Source organism: Lissotriton helveticus, chromosome 4_1 (genome assembly GCF_964261635.1).
Source record: "Lissotriton helveticus chromosome 4_1, aLisHel1.1, whole genome shotgun sequence".
NCBI lineage: Eukaryota > Metazoa > Chordata > Amphibia > Caudata > Salamandridae > Lissotriton > Lissotriton helveticus.
The window spans coordinates 870,882,483-870,901,875 of NC_136063.1; positions in this window are offsets into that span (position 1 = coordinate 870,882,483).

Sequence of the window (19,393 nt, forward strand, 5' to 3'; positions counted from 1 at the left end):
GGGGAACAGAGGTATCAAGCGGATAGTAAAGGTGGTCGAAGGAGAGTTATGAGTGTTGGGGAGGGTGTGTAGGATGGTGGTAGGTTGGAGTGAGAGTGGGAGGGAAGAGAAGGAAAGTTTGATCATGTTGATTTTATTCGTAAAGAAGCTGGCAATTTCTTTGCATTTGTCAATGGAGGCTAATATTTTAGGAGGGCCAGTGGAGGTTTGGTTTTTTACAATGTTAAAGAGTTCTCCAGGGCGGTTTCTGGCCTGATCCAGTTGAGAACGTAGGAAGGAGGCTTTTTCGTTAAATATGTGTTTTTTGTACTGGGATCTAGCAGTTCTAAGGATAGCCAGATTGTCCACGCGTGGATGAGTTCTCCAGATCCGTTCAGAATGTCTAAGGGACGGTCTTTCATTGTTGAGTTCAGAATTTAACAAAGACTTAGGAGGAATGTTTTTTTGTTGTTTGAGTTTGATTGGAGCAATTTGGTCGAGGGTTTCAAGGATAGAATTGTTATAATGGTTGGTTAGGTCAGTGGTGCTATCCGAGAGAGGGGGTAGAGCTAAGTGAGCCTTAATTGCGGTTTCCAATTTGCCTGGAGGAATAAGTTAAAGATTGCGGGTGGATTTCTTGGATAATATGCTGGTGGGGGTGAGGCGAGTAATGGATTTAGTCATGGTGAAAAGGATAAGGTAGTGGTCAGACCAATCTACCGGAAGAATATTAGAGAGGGAGGCTAGATCGTTGTTCGTTATAATAGCATCAAGGGTGGCACCTTTGTTATGTGTGGGAGAATGGCAGAGTTGGGACATATTGGTGATGTCCATGGTATCGTTAAGTAGGATGGCAGTGGGTATAAAGTATTGCATTTGCATTGACTACGTTGCACCGATTGGAAACTGCGCATCACTCTCAATGCCGGCACATCGCGTAACACATCGTCCTAAGTTTCTGATGCAACTCTGACTTTGTGCAGGTCTGCGCCAATTCATTCCCTTCAGTCCTGCCGTTCGATGAAGACAAATCGCTTCTCTTTAATCCCCTCATCTCGACTTCGTCAACAATGCTTCTTAAAGTACTTTTCAGTGGGCCAAGGCTGGTCCCTGTATCTAGCCAGCAGTTCATTGCAGTCTTTCATGGTCAACCTGAACTTTTGGATTTACCCCGGTTGGCGCTATATGCTTTGAACCACTATAATTTTATTTAATCTTTGAAAATTGATAACTATTGTTCTGATTATTGGATTTTTTTGTTTTGGTCTTGTTTGTTCAGGAAAATATAAGCTCTTTATCAAAACTGGTCGGGAATCTTTCCATGGTATTTTAACTGTATAACTGTTTGAAGCCTTGCACAAATACTTTACACGTTGCATCTTAAGTTAAGCCTTCCTGCTCTGCGCCAAGTTACCAGAAAGTGAGCATAGGTTAATTTAAGGTGTGTATCAGACTTACCATGACTGGGATTGTGTTTCCTGCATGGACAGGTTACATACCTCTACCAACCAGAAACCCGAATCTAATAATCGCTTTTCATAAGCCTTAATTTTAGAGCTAACAGATGGAAAGTAGATGTATATTTTAGCATTTTATTACATTAATAACCTATTACACTTTACAATAATTTTTCTTGAAAGAGCATATTTCCATACAGTATGAGAGAGAGTGAGAGAGAGTACATCTATACAAAAGGGTTCCCAAAAAGAACGTCACGGAATCACCATTCATGTTTGTGCAACAACACTGTATTCACAGGCCAAGTGGAGAATGCTCAATGTACCATTTGATAAAAGTGAATGAGTGTTCAGAAATTATTTGAGAGGATATATAAAATCACAATCAGATCAGCACTCAGTTGGAAAAAGAAAGGATTACCATTATTTTTAAGTATTTACAAAAAATGAATATAATCTATACTCTGAATTTTAGAATATCACTTTGAACACATTTACGTTGGCTGTAAGAAAAAACAGAACTTTTTACATATAAGGGGAAACAAACATAGATTATTTTTATTGAGAGTTTTAGACTATGGGGGGTCATTTACAGTTTATTGGATGTAAGGTAGCTGTAAAACAGTACTCTTGCTATGCCTGCAAATTTGTGGTCCCCAGCACAATTTAGAGTGTGAGAATTGCCGTTTTTCCGAGAGAAGAACCTCACTTGTCTTTCTGAGTAGCGATCATTAACTGAAGGCTTTTCTGTTTATCCGAAAACCTTGCGTGTAATGAGGAAACCGCATAAATGACCTGCAGTTGCTGGTAGACCAGTTTGTCAAGGGCATGGATGTTTTGCTTTGTAGCAGAAAATCCCATATTTGGAGGTTTGTTTCACCAAAACAAAAATAAAATACCGGTGGTTGTCCATTTGTGTTTTGCCACAATAACTTCCATTGCACCAGCTGAAACACTTTTGCAAAACAGTCCCTGTCAGGATCTCGAATTATAGCGGATGGTCTGCCACCCAGAAGGTGGAGGTGAAGGCTTCTAACATCCTGGCACCTGTCCACCATACTTCAAAAGATCTCACATAAAACTTGTTGCAATTTCCTCAGTAACACCTATTAGAACTGGGCATCCCTCGATGGAGTCTTCATATGTAAGAAATGCAAGCTGGATGGTGAGAATATAGGAATACAATTATTAACCTCTACATAAAAGTCTCATGTTTTCATCAAAAGGCCTTAAATGCGCAACATATTTTTTTTACATTTGTAGGATGCATTAAGAATGTATACCTTAAATTATACTTTAAATTGTATTTTAAAAGTGCCAGAGTTTGAGTGATACCTAAAGCTTTTCAAATTTGTTCAAAAAGTAAGTTCTAGATATATGTTGCTCAAAGTTCAAGTATGTTTTGGGGGTTTTATAATGATGCATACTTTTTAAAAGTGAAGATTTATAAAAGTAGCATAAATTACAAATGTATAGATGCTTTGTTATTGCTTGGACAATTTTAAAGAAGAATCCGCAATGAATACATACAATTGAAAACATATAAGGGATAGAAGATGGGGAGATGAACTTGCAGATTTTGTTACTGACATTTTCTATTTAACCTTAATAGGGACATATTAGGCCAACTGTAGTAGTTTGTGGAGAAGGTATACCGAAAGGCGTTCAAATGAAGGTATTGTGGGAAAAGGGAGAGAAATGAATTATGATAATATGCAAGGATTTGTAAAAATGGCAATACCACTGCAGTTATTTGTGGACAGAGAGTACTAATAATCTTATCAATGACAAAAAAAGAAGAAAGCTAAAAAAATAAAATTCAGTACCCACATTGAAACCTGAAGGAAAGCTTTATCACAGGATACGGTGATGTACATGTGTCTGTCTCCTGGATGCAGCAGTTAAAAGAAAGAAATGGGACTGAGGGTATAGAAGGTTAAGATTGCTGGGATATAAGTGTGTTTTTTGTTGAAATGGTCTGTGGTGATGATGTTTGTTTTGATGCTTAATTTCCTGGTGGAAGAGCATTAATTAAATGCTTAGAGGATAGTGCAACTCTGCTGCATCATTGGGTTGGGCATTTATGCTTTTACAACTGAGGACATGCTCATGCAAATTTGAAATGTTTTGTTTGAGGATGGATGCCCTTTGGTATTGTTCAAATACATGATAGCTTGAGGTTTCTGTCACATAACCAGACTTTGATAGGTGTGGAATGGTTGTTAGCCAGTCCAAAGAGGCTGCTTATTCCAACCAAGTGGATCACTGGATGATAACAGCAGATGAAATTGACAGTCTTTCCCAGATTTCAAGTGTTCAGAATTTGGGAGACGCAGATACTCTTGAAATTGTTCTGATGTACTCACTGGCTCTTTGGAGCAAAGCACAAGGTGATAGTGTTTATGTTTGCAGTTGTAAGGACACTTGGACTGTTAAAAGGGGTTCATTTAATTTCCCACTACAAACTTTGATGGTTTTCATCGACTATGCAGAGACATTGCCTCCAGCAGCTGGTATGTTTGCCTATGTTGACTCGAGTGTTGCAGATACAGGCATGGTCAAAGACTATTTCTATAAATGTGCTCCCTTCAAGGCTTCTACTGAAATTGCAAGTCATGCCTCCAGAAAGCAAGTAATCAATGATGTCCCCTTCCATTTGCCTTGGCTGACTTCTTCACATATTTTATTGGCATCCCACATAGTGAATATGCATCCCTGGTCATGAAACATTTTCCTTATCTGTCCATGGTAAAGTTATTGAACTTCATGTGCTCAATAGTTATTTTCTGTTTGACTGTCATATGGGGCATGCAATTGTTGCATCTTCTCGAAATATTTCTGCTTCCAGCCTTGTTTATTTCTTATGGGTCGGTAGTAAATGTTATATAGACTCTGGCGCATGTGTCCAATAGTCGGTCACTATCTATGAGAGTCGTAGGCCCCCACACATTGTTGAATCATATATTTTAGATGACTTGAGTATAGCTCTTGTAGGGGCCATGCTGATATTTTGATTATGGCACCCGTTTCAAACAGTGAGGTATCTTGAGTGAGAACACTGCAAATAAATATTTAAATGATAGTACTATAGTCATTTGTACCATCTGTATGATGTTACATAAAAAAGCTGAAGTCCTTTGAATGTACAATTTAATTGGAAGTCTTCTGTAATAGTGGCTTTGTGATTTTAGGTACCATGCCTCTTAAACCTTAACTATGATACCTAGATATTTTGGACACTCATCTGAACGGATGTTCACCTAGTAGCATTTTGTCAGTGAATTTGGGCATCAAGAGTTCCTCACTCTTCATCTAGTTAACATGGTAACCAGCAATTCCTCATTTAGTTTCATGATTCCAAGGATGTAAGTTGAAGAGACCACAGCAGTTAGGAGGATAACATCTGCGTACAATACGAGCTATTGTGTTCGCACAGGGGTCTCAATGCTCTTTACACTGGCAGTTTGCCTTACCTTGGCAGCAAGTGGCTCAAGTGATAGCACAAATATTAGGGCAACCAAGAACATGCCTATTAAGTTCCCCTCCTAACCTGGAGCTCTGCAGAGAAAAAATCACTGCCGTTTATCAGAGCCATGGAACCTGAGTAGAAAAATGAGGGCGCCTGGGGGTGGCATTCGCAGATTGTCAACCCCCGGGCAGCTTTGGACACCTAGTATGGTCCAGGACAGGAGGCAATCCTGATTGGTTGGCGCTTGTAGCGCAAACAGCAGGAGCGTGAAAATCACTGTTGTGCACTTGCTTCAGAGTGCGGTGAGGTAGGGACATTTCTTTAGCAGCTTTTCTTTATTAACGCCTTAACCGCGGCGGGAATTCCGCCACGGTGCGGGCGTACTAAAAGGTGGGCGGGGCTGCGACGGCTGTTGGATGTTGGCAGCACCAGGGAGGGAGTGTTCCCGTCGGCCACTGGTTTGTGACATAAAAACCTTTAAAATATGGAAATTTTCTAAGAAACGTTTTAGAACTACCCTTAGGAGGGGTAGGACAATGTTCCCATTGATTATAAGTTAAAACATTTTTAGGCTTTGCAGATTTATGCAAGTAATGATGGCCAAAGTTATTAAAACAATACATTTCTTCATAATTTGATGAACCTTCTACGTATTCATGTTTTGTAAATTTTGCTAACATTTCTAAGTCTGCCATAATGTTATTAACAGTCTCAATGTCCCAATCATCAGAAAATGTGCTGGGTGAAATAAAATCACCCAAGGAAACTTTAAATTGGTGTGGAATCTTCAGCAGCTCAACAGGGCCATAAATGTCATATTCAGTTGTATCCCATGCTATTCCCCCAGGTATTGGGACCGCTGTGATGTTCACTGATGACAGGTCTCGTTGTTCACTATGAGATGATTTGTGTGGCTTCAGGAGCAAGTTGATGTTCTTACTTGCTGTGTCCATTTTAATGCGCTTTCCATCTATCAGCTTTCCCAAACTTAACACAAGAATGAGCCATAGCAGGACATAAAGTACACCTAACACAATCCAAAGTTCAACCCACGGTGAAACCAGATATGTATTCGTAAGCTCTTGACCAAGTTCCTTTACTTTTTCGTTGAAAGATTTGTTTGCTGGCGTAGTTTCAAGTCCACTGGGATCCTCAGAAAAGTTATCGAAGTTGATAAAATAGTCAGAATCAGTTCTGTCAATTGTTGGTATCGCTTCCGGATTATTGGAAATCGCTGGAGCTGCTTGTTCCCTAGACATGTTTGTAAAGTCAGATGCTACATCATTGTAGACGGGAGTTTCTTTACAAACTGTTATTTGGGTATCAATAGGCACAAGTTACATGACTTTATTGCATAGTCCTTCTTTTCTCACTGCAGGTTTATCAAAAGTGATGAGTCTTTCAGTTTGAACCTCTTGGATAGTAGCAAGATTTAGTTGTCTACTACATCTTAGGAGTCCACTGGGCCTACTACTTATTATTGGCCACATGGTGTGGTTTTACCAGGACAATTGACACAGACTGGGGCGGCAGTAGTACTGTTCTTGATCCGTGGATTGCTAGTACAGGTACTGGTTTTCTGTAAGAAGGCCCAAATTCCTTCTTGTCCTCTATTTTCTGCCTGACCAGATCCCCAATCTTTGGAATCCAGACAGGTCTTGCTGGGACAGGTGGTTTTCTTTCAGTGGTCGTTGGCTTTTCGCTGGTATTGCTTAGACTTCTTCTTGTTTCATTTAAGTCCTGTAAAACAGCCAAACGATCTTTGATATCAAAGGATTTTTGTTCCACCACTGAAGTGTGACGATCAATGTCTTAAACCAACATCCTAGTACCAAAAAAGATTTCATATGGAGAGATTCCACCCAGAGAATTTTTGGCAGGTTATTAAGACAATGCTGGACATTTATTAGATGTTTGACCCACCCATCACCCAAACCTAATACCCTAGCTGTTATAGATTGCTTTATGTCGCAGTTTTTTCTCTCCACAACCGAATTTCCCTCAGGATGGAATGGACTCGAAAAACGCAATGCAACGCCCGAACTGGACATGGCCTCCTTGTAATCCCTAGAGCTAAACGCAGGACCCTGGTCAGAATATAGCGTGCAGATTGCGTATGTGCCAACAAAGACTCGCAAATCTGTTATAACAGTTCGAGCATCAGCTGAGGGCTGAGGCCACATCCAAAGGAATCTCGAGCATGAATCCACTGTGACCATGATATATTTATAGTTGCCATCCCTGTGTAAGGGACCACAGTGGTCCAGGTAAAACCTCGCTAGTGATTTATCTGAAATCAGAAGGGGCGTCTGTGCCGGGAGGTTTCAATGTAGAAACTTTCATTTTCTGGCAGATTTCACATTCCAAAACATAGTTTCTGCTTTGTTAGTCCTAACCTGTGTTCCATGTTTGGGATTACTCTATCCCCACTCCAGGGATTTGAGCAAAAGGAACATTATTCGCATCAGTTATATATGAGTACTTGAGTGGGTTCCGCGACAGTGGACCAGGCGTTGAATCTAACACTTCCTTTTGGAAAATATGTACAGGCAAAACGAGGGCACCTCCACATGGTATATGTTGATTTGACCGCAGCTTTCGACTGCGTTAGCCACACAAAGCTGTGGTCAATCATCCTAGAAATAGGAGTGGACCCCATATTGGTAAATTTCTTGCGTGAGCTGTACTCGGGGCAACAGCTAAAATAAGACATGGTATGGCGGGTAAACTTACTGAATCCTTCCGGATAGAGAGGGGGGTCAGACAGGGCTGTGTTCTGGCACCCTTCCTATTTACACTACATAGAAATGGGCTAGAAGTAGCCATGCTGGAAGGGTGCAAAGATCTCCCAACAATTCGTCGTCTGCCAATTCCAGCCTCATTATATGCTGACGACGCGGTCATTTTAGCCAGAACTCCCATACAGTTACAGCGGACCCTAAATAAATACTGTGGTTTTATGAACAGTCTAAATCTTAAAATAAATATAAAGGAAACCTACACCATGCATGCAGGGCCCAAACCCAAGAAAACCAGGGAGACTCATGTTAATAACATCACACTAGAATGTACTACATCCTATCCTTACTTAGGAATCCTAATAGACAACACATTGAAATGGACACAGGCTATTGATTCAAGGAAGCTGCTTTTCTTGAGAGGTACCTCTGCTCTGGTGGCTTTCACACAGAAAATTGGTAAAAGAGCACCATTAGAAATGTTGAAAATCGATAGGGCCAAATGTACCAGTGCAATTTATGGCTCAGGGGTGTGGGGTCATGCTAAAGTGGAAGAACTACAGAAGATTGAAAATACCTTTTTAAGGTACCTACTTGCAGTCCCCAGGAACACTGCGACCTATGGGTGTCACCTAGAGCTAGGGTTGGACTATATAACAGACATCATTCAGATTCAACAAATTATGCTATGGCATAGGATCTGGTCTACGGATCAGTGTGAACTGACACGTTCTTTAATCCGTGACTGTATGTCACTTGACAATATGGACAAATTTAAATGGTTAACTTATGTGAAACAATTCTTGGACTTGAAAGATATTTTATCAATCCGCTACAAATATCTGAGCTGCCCAAAAAAGAAATTAAAAATATCTCACTGGAACATCTGGGAGAGCTTCATCTCTCAAATGAAATAGGGAAAAGCTTGGTGCAGCATTTATTGTCCATTCAGATAAGCCCCACATTGCAACCATATCTAACATATGCTATGAATTCGTACGAAAAATTCCTTTTAACCCGTTTTAGATTCAACATATTTTACAGGTTGATCTCCTTTCCTGAACAAAATGATTGGTCCTTGAACTTACCTGTCTGTCCGTGTGATGATACCTCTTTACAATCGTCAATTCATACACAGTTTTTTTGTAAATTTTTCATTACACCACGTAAACGTTGGATTGTACCTTTGTTGAGATCACTGGGCATTCGTGGCTGTCGTCCAGCTCTTTTAGTGTTGCGGTCTCTGGATAATGAAATACATGCTAAAATGATAGTTAACTTTTTTGAAATTCTGCGTCAATCACCGCCTAAATTTGAATTAATTAATGAAATAGCGGCTTTTTCTTAGTTTGCGCTTATTTCTTACCTTTATTAATGTGTGAATATCTGACTAATTTGGTAATTAATCTATATTTATTTTTATACTGAATTGAACTGTAAATAATGACTGTATTTTAATGTATGAACTTTTATGGTTTTTAACATAATATGTAAACCGAATAAAGATTTGAATTTGAGTACTTGAGTGGAAAGCCCTTCGGTAGTGTTTTACTGCTGTCTTTTATTGAAGCAGTGACTGCTTGCATTATTTTGCTGTCTATTTTCGTTTTCGAACGAGTAATTGCAGCTACGGAAGCCATTTGCACAGCTACCTTCGCGGCTTCATCAGCAAAGAAATCACTTCAACGTGAACGCCATCACGCTAATGACTCAGTGTATGAATCATGTGAGTCTTTTGTAGTTCTTTCTGTAAAAGAACTACTTGTTCCCAAAGCATTTTTTGCTTGATTGTGCCACCTTTTGCATCTTTAAAACCAATTTGAACCCAGTTCTGCAGATATTCATTGTAAGATTAAACGCAGTAATTCGAGTCGCACACTATGAGTGTGGAGAATTTGTGATCGGTATTTTCAAGCGCCATCTTGAATGCCTGTAGTTCAGCTCGCTGAGCTGTACAGTCTCCGAGAGATTGAATTTTTGTGGCCATAGGTCTGAGTTTACCATCGTGCCAGCAACCTTTAACAATCGCACATGCAGCACTGTAAGCTTGTTTGCTCCCAATCGCGGGCTGTGCTGGTCCAACTGTTTATATTATTCAGCCGTTCTAGAGGTAGAATTTCAGTAGGCAGAGGACATTCTTGTTCGTATTGGAGAAATTCATGTGTCTTCAAGTAAGGGTCAAAAACGTATTCAACGTCTGTTGAAGGAAGAGAATTAACCCATTGTATCCATCTTGGATGTAGAGCGTTTGCATTTAGAATGCTTGCCTTCGTCACTGCCTCTAAGGCAGGTACAGGTGTAACTACTTTAATGCGTTTACCCAGTGCTAGGGCTCTCTCTTTTGCTACAGCAGTCTGAACCGCTGTCAGAATTTTTTCTGTTGAAGTGAATTATATTCCAGCTTGTGTGTACAAGTGTGATTTGTAAGCTATTGGTACCTTTTCACTTTCATTAAAGGTTAGGTATGTGAATCCGCATCTCCCTGGGATGATTCGGAAACAAGGTTTCGTACATCGTCGCGTGTTTGTAAGTGTGTTGTTGCCAACATGTCTGTTTGTACTGAACGCAAAATTTCAGTGTGTTTTTGAGTCCAATTAGTTGGTTTGAAATCAGGTTTGATTAGTTCGTAGAGAGGTTTAACCCTTTCTGCGTAATTCAGAATGTAAGTTCTTCCGAAGTTTAGGAATCCTAGAATTGACTGTAAGTGTTTCAACATTTTTGGAGTTTAGAGCAGCGCACATTTTTATAAAAAGTATGCTGCCAGGCTTCTGCCTTCCCTCGAAAGTTTGTATCCCAAGAACAGGACGTTGAGGTGGGCAATTTTGGACTTTTTAAAGTTTCATTAATACCCTTCTGAGGCAAACTCAAGTATTATGGTGTTCACCCTGTTCAAGTGCCTGTCCAAATCATCATCTGTACGGTAGATGTCATCGACATAAGATAATGCCTCATCATCATACGTTTGTAGTAACTCTGTTAATCAGACTGAAAATAATCCAGGGCTGTTCTTGAATCCCTGGGGGAGACGACAGAAGTGTCGCTGCATCCCCATTATTGAGAAAGCGGTCAAGTACCTGCTTTCTGGTGCAATCTTTTGACAGAAGAAACCATTATCTAAAGTAGTTTTATATTTCTTCTGAACTATATTATTCATCAGTGCTGCACTGTGTGAATTTTGTACTGCAAAAGTTTTGAAACAAGAGTTTAAATGTCTGTAATCCAAAACTAGACGATATGTTTCATCTGGTTTGGAGACAGGAAACAAAGGATTGTTCATTGACGATGTGCATGTTTCAATCACCCCTTGGTATTCAAGTTGATCTAAGATCTCCCCGACTTGTTTTTTAGCTTCCTGCTTAACTGGATACTGACTCTGAGCCGTAGGTTGATTTTTTAACTGTATTTTATGGTGAGGAGAATCCTCTTCCCATCCCACTTGATTTTTATATAATGCTGGAGCCTGGGCAACAGCCCATTTTCTGGCATAGGTGTATTTTTTATGAATAGGAATATGATTAGAGAAGGCTGGCATAATGATCTCTTCGCCATGTGGGCACTCCCTGACTAATTCAGGTGGCCAGTCTTTTTCAGCTAGAAGGATGTCATAACCTTTAGATAATTTTTCCCAAAAGATTGCTTTTATTTTCCTAGTTATAGCCCCCTCTATTCGGAGTGTTACTTCATATAACTTATGGAGTACACTAACCTTGGTGTCGCCAGTTTGAACCTGAATGCATTCATTCAGATCCACTGTCTCCAGATGATCTTTCAGGATCCTGCGAGCTATAGTGACCTCTGCTGCGCTGTCCAGCATTGTCTGGGCCCACTCCCAGTTCTTGAGTTGTATCCTCAAGATCCTCGGCATGTCTGATTTTAATACTTGCTATCTTCTTTTTGGAGAATTGAGTTTTCTTATTTTTTGGGACGTGTTGAACGTTTTTGGACTTCACACGTTCTTCTTTTTGTTCTGATCGTCCTCTTCTTTCGGATTTCTGCGAGGAAGTCTGAAAGGTTCAAGTGGATCGTGTATCAGTATCTTTATATCTATCAGGTTTTCTTAAATTATCCCTATTTCTAAGGTTATATCTCTCTTTCAGAGTGCTACTTTTGAGGAGATCTACCTCTGGACTGAGAGCGCTTCTCTTTAGGAAGTGACTGTCTACTATTTTACCATTTCTTTTTAGGAGTAGTTAGATTGTTTTTGATAAAAACTTTTCAGGATTTTCTGTTAGTTCAGGTTTTACAGGTTTCCCGCCCAAACTATCTCTTCCTAGTTCTTCATAGGATTTTTCAATAATTCTGGCAAGTTCATACGGTTGCTCAGTAATATCAAGTTCTTTTAGCTTTTGGCGAATCACCACTGATGCTGCTTCACCTTTAATGTCAGCTAATAAGATTGCTGAGACCTGTTTGAAATCTTTCAGTAATTTCATACCTAGATTCAAGGCCGGTTCTGGACTGTATTCATTTTGAATCTGTTTCAGAACGTCTGGTATTACCGACATAGACTGGACACCATGTGTTTTTGTGTAGATTGAAGCAAAGACTGTACCCCAAGTGTCACAGTCCTATACGTGTGGTGCAATCCCCATTGGTAAACAGATTGTTAGAATCCTGTTTCTCATGAGGTGTACTATCGGGAAATACTGCCTATATTTGAGTAATTTTCTGGGCTAACCAGAATGGAATTTGTTCCCTTTTTTCAGGCAACTTACCGATTACTGACTGTATAGTCTGTGGTGTGATTTTGTTTGTGTTCCACTGATGAGGGGTGTTCTGTGGAATTCTTATAGCAGGTTGGACTGTTAAAGTCCGCATGACATATTGTACCAATTGTCTATGTATTTTAAATAATTCTTTTAGCTGAGCTAACAGTTCTACATCTGACATTCTTTCAATGTTAGGATGTGGTGTATTGCTGGCTAGTACCGGCCATGTAGCTCCTGGTCTACCTAGTGGACCGAGCCTGGTAATGTGAATTTGATGTTGTAGGGCGCCATTAAACCAGAGCTGATACTCTTTGGTAAGTTAGTGGAATTTCAACGTTCTCGAAAGGAACGTATTCCGCTGAATGTTCCTCCATCTTGTAGAAGTGGAACACATGAGTTGTTGGATTTGCCTGTGGAAAGACAATACATGAATAGAATACCTCTGTCTGCCGATATTCATGTGCCTTTATGACAAATATAACCGTACCACCTCTCGGTGATAGGCCATTTTCTGTAAGCTTTATAGCTATGGCTTTTCTCACGTTTTCCGGGATGATTATAGCATCCGGGTCATTTTGTTGGAGACCTGTAATGTTTAAAACGGTTGGGCTGCGGTTCTTGCAGCTCCACCGCTCTCTTCGTCGCTATCTTGTATTTTTGTTGCAAGTTTTGCAGAGAAGGTTTCAAGGAAATAAAGATAAGGTGCACAATATTTTGGAACACTGTATCCTTCAACGTTGTCTCAAATAAATGAGAGCGGCTCTATATTCACCAAAAGGGAATGGAGCACTAGATTACTTAAAGTAAAGACAAATTTTTCCCTTTTAGTTGTTGATTCTCAAGGCACACCTAATACATCAGAGTCTGCTCCAACCAAATTTTTGGAGACTGTCGCATTCATTCATGAAACATTTGTAAAGTAAAAAAAGTTATTAAATAAAACATTTTTGTAAACAGCAGACTGTTTTATTATAAAGTTAAAAAACATGAAAAACACATTCTATCGGGTGTCGATTAGGTACACATTTAAAAAAACAGTACAGTACATAATATAAAATGTATGACAATTATGTTGGAGAAGATCAGCAAAAAGACAATTAAATCTGTCTTGAGGATGTTAATCAAGGTATTATGTGGTACAACATTAGGCTGGATTTGATGACCAATGCCCTCACTAGTGTTGACCCTTCCTGAATTAACTGTTAATGAAGCGTCGACGTGTTTCGGCGGTTACATCGGACTGCAACCGCCTTCTTCAGGACCAATACAATTAACTTCTCCTTAGTTCGGCATCACCTGTGTTCGCACACGGCGGTCAAGAGTTATTTCTCAAGGAATCTTGTTCATAAGTTCAAAGGTGGTTTTTACACTGATTGGTATTCACGTAGTTTGTTCTTCCCCCCGATATTGTGGTGCTCGTGACTAATCAGTCCGACGGCGCACTTCCCTGGGCGGGGATTTTACTTCCGGCGCGTTTGTGTAACAGCGGTTCCGGGAAATAGAAGAGAGAGAAGAACAAAACCAAAAACTAATACATAGGATTTTTCGTCCTACTCAGTTTAATGGCGGATATTTTATCCTTTAACCCACTCCAGACGTCTATTGGAGTTTTTAAGGGGTCTCTTTGAAAAGCACGACTGAGTTACTCTAGTATCTAGCGTTAAATTAGTGCCTTACCAAACGTTGGGCGCCATGTAGTGAATAATATATCTTATAGATTAGACGTAGGACTGAGGTCGACTAGGTCTCTATCGATTATACTAGACTTAATTGTGTTTGCCAGCTAGCTCGGAGGTCACTAGAAACTTTCTCGAATTCACAAGAAGGGATTAGTCTCTGAACCCTCCTGTCCCGTCTTGCCAATGGCTTGAATCCTTCCTGTCCAATCGGACGCAGCGGGTGCAGTTAGTTGATCAGGTATCGTTCACCGGCCCTTTGGTATGTGGTGTCCCACAGGGCTCGGTGTTGTCCCCCTTGCTCGTTAATCTATACCTACATCCACTGGTGGAGACCCTGGCCCAGCTGGATTGCCAGGCCTTCAATTATGCAGACGACACCCAGCTATTGGTACGGATCAACAACTCCAGTGTTACTCAGGAACACGTTCAAGAGGTGCTGCTCTTCATAGTGAGCTGGATGACTGACAACTCACTTAAAATAAATCCAGACAAGACGGAAATTCTGGCTGTCCCACACATCAACAGCCCCTGGTGTGACCTGTTTTGGCTGAGAGAGTTGGGAGTTATCCCTACCCCAGTCCCAGTGGTTAGAAGCTTGGGCATCAAAATCGACGCCAAACTCTCAATGAACAACCACGTGTCGGCAGTGGTTGCTACCTGCACAGGGCTTTTGAGGTGCTTGCGAAAACTTGTCCCCCTCCTCACTACAACTTCCCTACAGGTTATTGTTTCTGCCACAATATTGTCCAGGTTGGGCTATGGGAATGCCCTTTACATCGGCCTCCCTTGGAAACTAACAAGAAGATTACAGGTTGTGCAGAACGATGCGGCCCGCCTCATTTTTCATCTACCAAGACTGACTCATGCCTCTCCACTGCTCTCGAAATTACATTGGCTCCCTATCAGGCAGCGAGGATACTTCAAGGGCCTTTGCATTGCCCATAAGGCCATCTAAGGTCAGGCCCCATAATACATCAAGGATCGCCTGACGAGTTACATCCCTGCTCGGACCCTCCGTTTCTCTGTAGCCTGCCACCTGGTCACCCCTCGATTTCATTCTTCTGGTAACGGGGGCATAGCCTTCTCCACCTTGATTCCACAGCTCTGGAACAACCTACCTGAAAAGTTGCGCAAGGAACCTGTCATCCTTTCGTTCAGAAAAAAACTCAAGACTATCTTGTTTGTGGAGGCATGGACCACATAATAATCCCGTCCACACTAGCTCAGACGCATTGTCTGTTGTAATATTCCCCTCCAGAAGCACGAAGAGACCTGATGGTGAACCAGCGCTATATAAAAACCAATTAACATAACATAACAACCGCATAAACATGACAACTTTGTTTCCCCAAGATAAAACTTATCTTCAGATTTGTGGAAACAATAGATAGATATTTCACTCAGTCAATCGTGCATGCTTCGTTTCACTAGAGGTGCAGAGAAAGTAGAAAGACGGGTGTTTTCAATAAAAGGGTTTATTGAACAGTCTTCTTTCTCAAGCATAAGAAATTAACTGCTACAATAGTGAAACTGTTTGAAAAATATAATGGGTAAAGTGTAAATAGTAGAATATAATAATACTGTAAGAACATTGTATGGTTCCTAAACTATATATAAATACATACATAAATAACAGAGGCTAAAAGTACTCAATTGGTGCTTCTAAAATACGCCTACACCGGTGTACCTAACCTTAGCTTAGTAAGAGGGAAGAAGTAAGTGAGGTGTAGCATAAATGTAGTATTCTTTTGCCAAGAATCTGCTCAAGATTTCTCTAAGGGTCTAATGAGAACCGTACCTTAGTTTAGAATAAAGAAGGCTGGACTCGGGACTTCATTTTCCCAACAACCCGCATGGGTAGCTTGGAAACACTGGAGCTGGATTTCTCGGCAGGAGAAAAGACAGCGTCTCTCTCAGTGCGTCTGCTGGAGGGTCTGCTTCTTTCGGCACTTGCTGTAGCAGGGCGCGTCGGGCAAGTAGATGGTCGAACTGCTCCAAGCCACCGTGTGTTTGCTTGGGCGAGTGTGGGCATATTTATACCTTGAAGGTGCTGACTTTGACGTACAGTTGGACATAATAACATCATAAAAGAGTCTCAGTTCTTTGAAAACTCCATGAGTTCTTGAATAAATCAATACTCAAGCAAGGGGAAGCCCCTGACTGCTGAAGGCGGGTTTTTCCAAGAAATCGTTGTGGATTTTCGGAACTAGTGGAAGTAGCCCTGCCGTATTTGGACTGCATGAGCTATGCCTAAATATGGTTATGATTTCAATGCCTATATAAGGATATGGTGATTTATACCTATATAAGGGCATGAATCGAGAAAATTACAATAGGGTCCTAAAATGATACATAACAGCACAGAGGACGAGCGCAATCCCACAAGCACCCCGGACGACCAGCCTGGGACCTCGGGGACAGGGAAGGGCAAGGTGTCATAGGTATACTCCTCGAGCGCAACTGCACATCGTATAACATGCCTCAGGCAGAGGAAGGCTCAATATCAGTTGCGAACTATAATTCCCAGAAAGCCTGGATCCTACTATGACGAGACAGTCCCGTCCATATAATCATGTGAGCAACCAGGAAGAGCGTCGGATATTCTTCCTGCCGGTTCCTTTTCCCTGGATGGCTGTTTCTTGGTTCCTTTTGGCTTAGGTAAGCATGTATCCTGTTTTCATAGAAGCGCTTTGCATGTCCTCCATTGGAAGAGCGGCTTCATTAGCGCTCCTGTGGAGGACGGTTCTTTCTTCATACCTCTTGTTTCCTGAATATTCGATTGCTTGTCCTCCATTGGCAGAGCAGCTTCGCTAGTGCTCGTGCGGAGGACGATTCCTGTTTATTTGTTTGCTTGTCCTCCATTGGATGAGCTGCTAATCCGGCGCTCGTGCAGCGGACGATTTCTTACATCAGACGGCACAGCTTTCAGCCGCTTGAGGCACTTCAGTTCTTTTGTGTTAGTGTCCTCCGTTGGATGAGCTGCTAATCCGGCGCTCGTGCGGAGGGAGATTTAGAGATCTCGGACGGCATTGTCGGCCGCCTATAGATTCACTGTGTCCTCTGTTGGCGAACTCTGGGCTCAGAGTTCATGCAGAGGACGGTTCTTAATTCTGAAGGGGATAAAAGCCTTTCCCTCAGGTATCGTTTATTTGCAGAAGAACACACAATCTACATACAGGTACTCACCTTGCTGTGCCTACGTTATTGCTTTATCTTATGACTTACTATGGATTAAGACATTACTATACAGAGGGATTGTGATTAACTTTTCTTGGATGCTGTTTCCTATGGGTTTGTTATTGGAAAAACAGATATCAACAATGGGTATGTAGCGTAACCCTTTTGACTTTAGATTACTTCCTTGAAGGTAGCAACCTGGTGGGTTTTGATATATTGTATATTCCCTATTTCTTCCCTCTGCAGTATACCGCCCTTACCCTACGCATCCAGAGGGTTCAACAATCCAGCCTGCTAAGATATATATATATACGCTGTATTCTTTTGTTTTACAGGTATTACTATTGGTATACGATAGCCATAGTACTATTGTTCTGGGGGTGTGTCTCTATGTAGTAATCTATGTGCTTTGTCATTGCAGATCTCCCTCCTCGCTGTTCCCTTCCTTTCCCTCCCTCGCTTTATTCTCCTATTGACCTGTGTCATAATGGCATTCAGGCTGTGGTAGATCAAGAGGTGGAACCCTTTATGCCTTTATGCATCAACCGATCCTGAGGACTTGCGACGTAACACAAGGACAAGAACAAGAGAAAGACAAAGTTCAGTCCACAGGAAAACAGGATCCAAGTCACAGAGGTGATGGAACAGCATCAACAACTGTTCGTCACGTCAAACGTGTCATTGGGAACCAAAAATGGGATATGGCGGAACATCATGGACAAGGTGAATGCGGTCGGAGAGCACAAGAGGTTAATGAACGAGGCCAAGAGGCGATGGATTGACATCAAGCGAAAGACCAAGGAGAAACTCACAGCCAACCAGAAGGCAGCAATGCAGACTGGAGGTGGGGGCCCAGCGCCAGGGCTCGTGCTGGATCACATAGAGGAGCTGGTGTAGACAGTCATCAGTGTGGAGACTGTGGCCGGAGTCGGTGGACCGGGCACTGCTCAATGGGACACAACACAATCACAACAAGGTGAGTGACCACTAGGCACAGGGGGGATGTATGGAGTGGACCACAATGGCACACATGCACAATCAAGCAGTGAACACTCACAATGACTCTGGGTCATGGCCCTGATCCACACACTGTCACAATGCCATGCCATTTCTGAGTGTCAACATATACCAGGTGGCTACATACATGTGGACGCATTATAATACACCATCTCCCCTTCACATTTCAGGTGCACCATCAACACCCCCTGCAGGGCAGTCCCAGCCACTCTTCACTGATGACGAGGAGGACAAAACCAGCATCGACACCCAAATCCTCCAAAATCATGGACATCATCTACAACTCACCTCCAGGATCAGGGCAGCCCAGCTGCATCGAGGAGACCCCATCCACTACCTAAAGCACCCAGTAGGAGGCACCCACAGCCCGGCAATCCCCCAAGACCCCAAGGAACAAACCATGGCCTTCCAATGCCGTGAGCTGGAGGGCCAGAGGGAGATGGCTGAGCAGGTGCGGGTGGGGTTCGGCCTCTTGGCTGCCAAAATGGGCGTCATCTATGGGTGTCTAGCTCCCATCAGGGACCAGCTCCAGTCCCTAACTGACACCAACGGCCCGCTCCACGGTCTCCAACGATCCATGGAGGACATGGTGCAGAACTCAGCAAAAGGGGTTACCTCTGACTAGACCTATATTCCTTTATCACAAGAATTTATCATAAACATTATAGAGAAGGATGCTCTATGGACAACTGAAACCTGTGATTTTTTCAAAACATTATTTTATTATTTTTCTTTTTCATTTTTTTGTTTATCACTTTGACTGTTTATACATGAATATAAGTTAATTTTATAACATGAAAAGAGTTCATAAATAACAAACAATCTAGACGAATTATAGATTCCATAAAGTGCAAATGAAGCAAATAAACCCCTAACAATTCATCTTATCCTATTAGCATTCACTCTATCAAGCATACTACTACATATACTTTCATTCCTAAAAAAACATTTATAAACATACTAACAAAACCTCACATAAAACTAACACAAAATATATTGAGTAGACCTCTATAGATGTAAAGGAAAGAGGTCCTAGGGCTTGGTCATTTTCCGATCTATACAGTATCAAAGTTGTGATACAAGTCCAAGTCTTTGATGTGTACGGCCTACGCACGTTTCGGTGACAGTTGCTAATTAAATCACCTTCCTCAGGGCCAAATCATAAAAC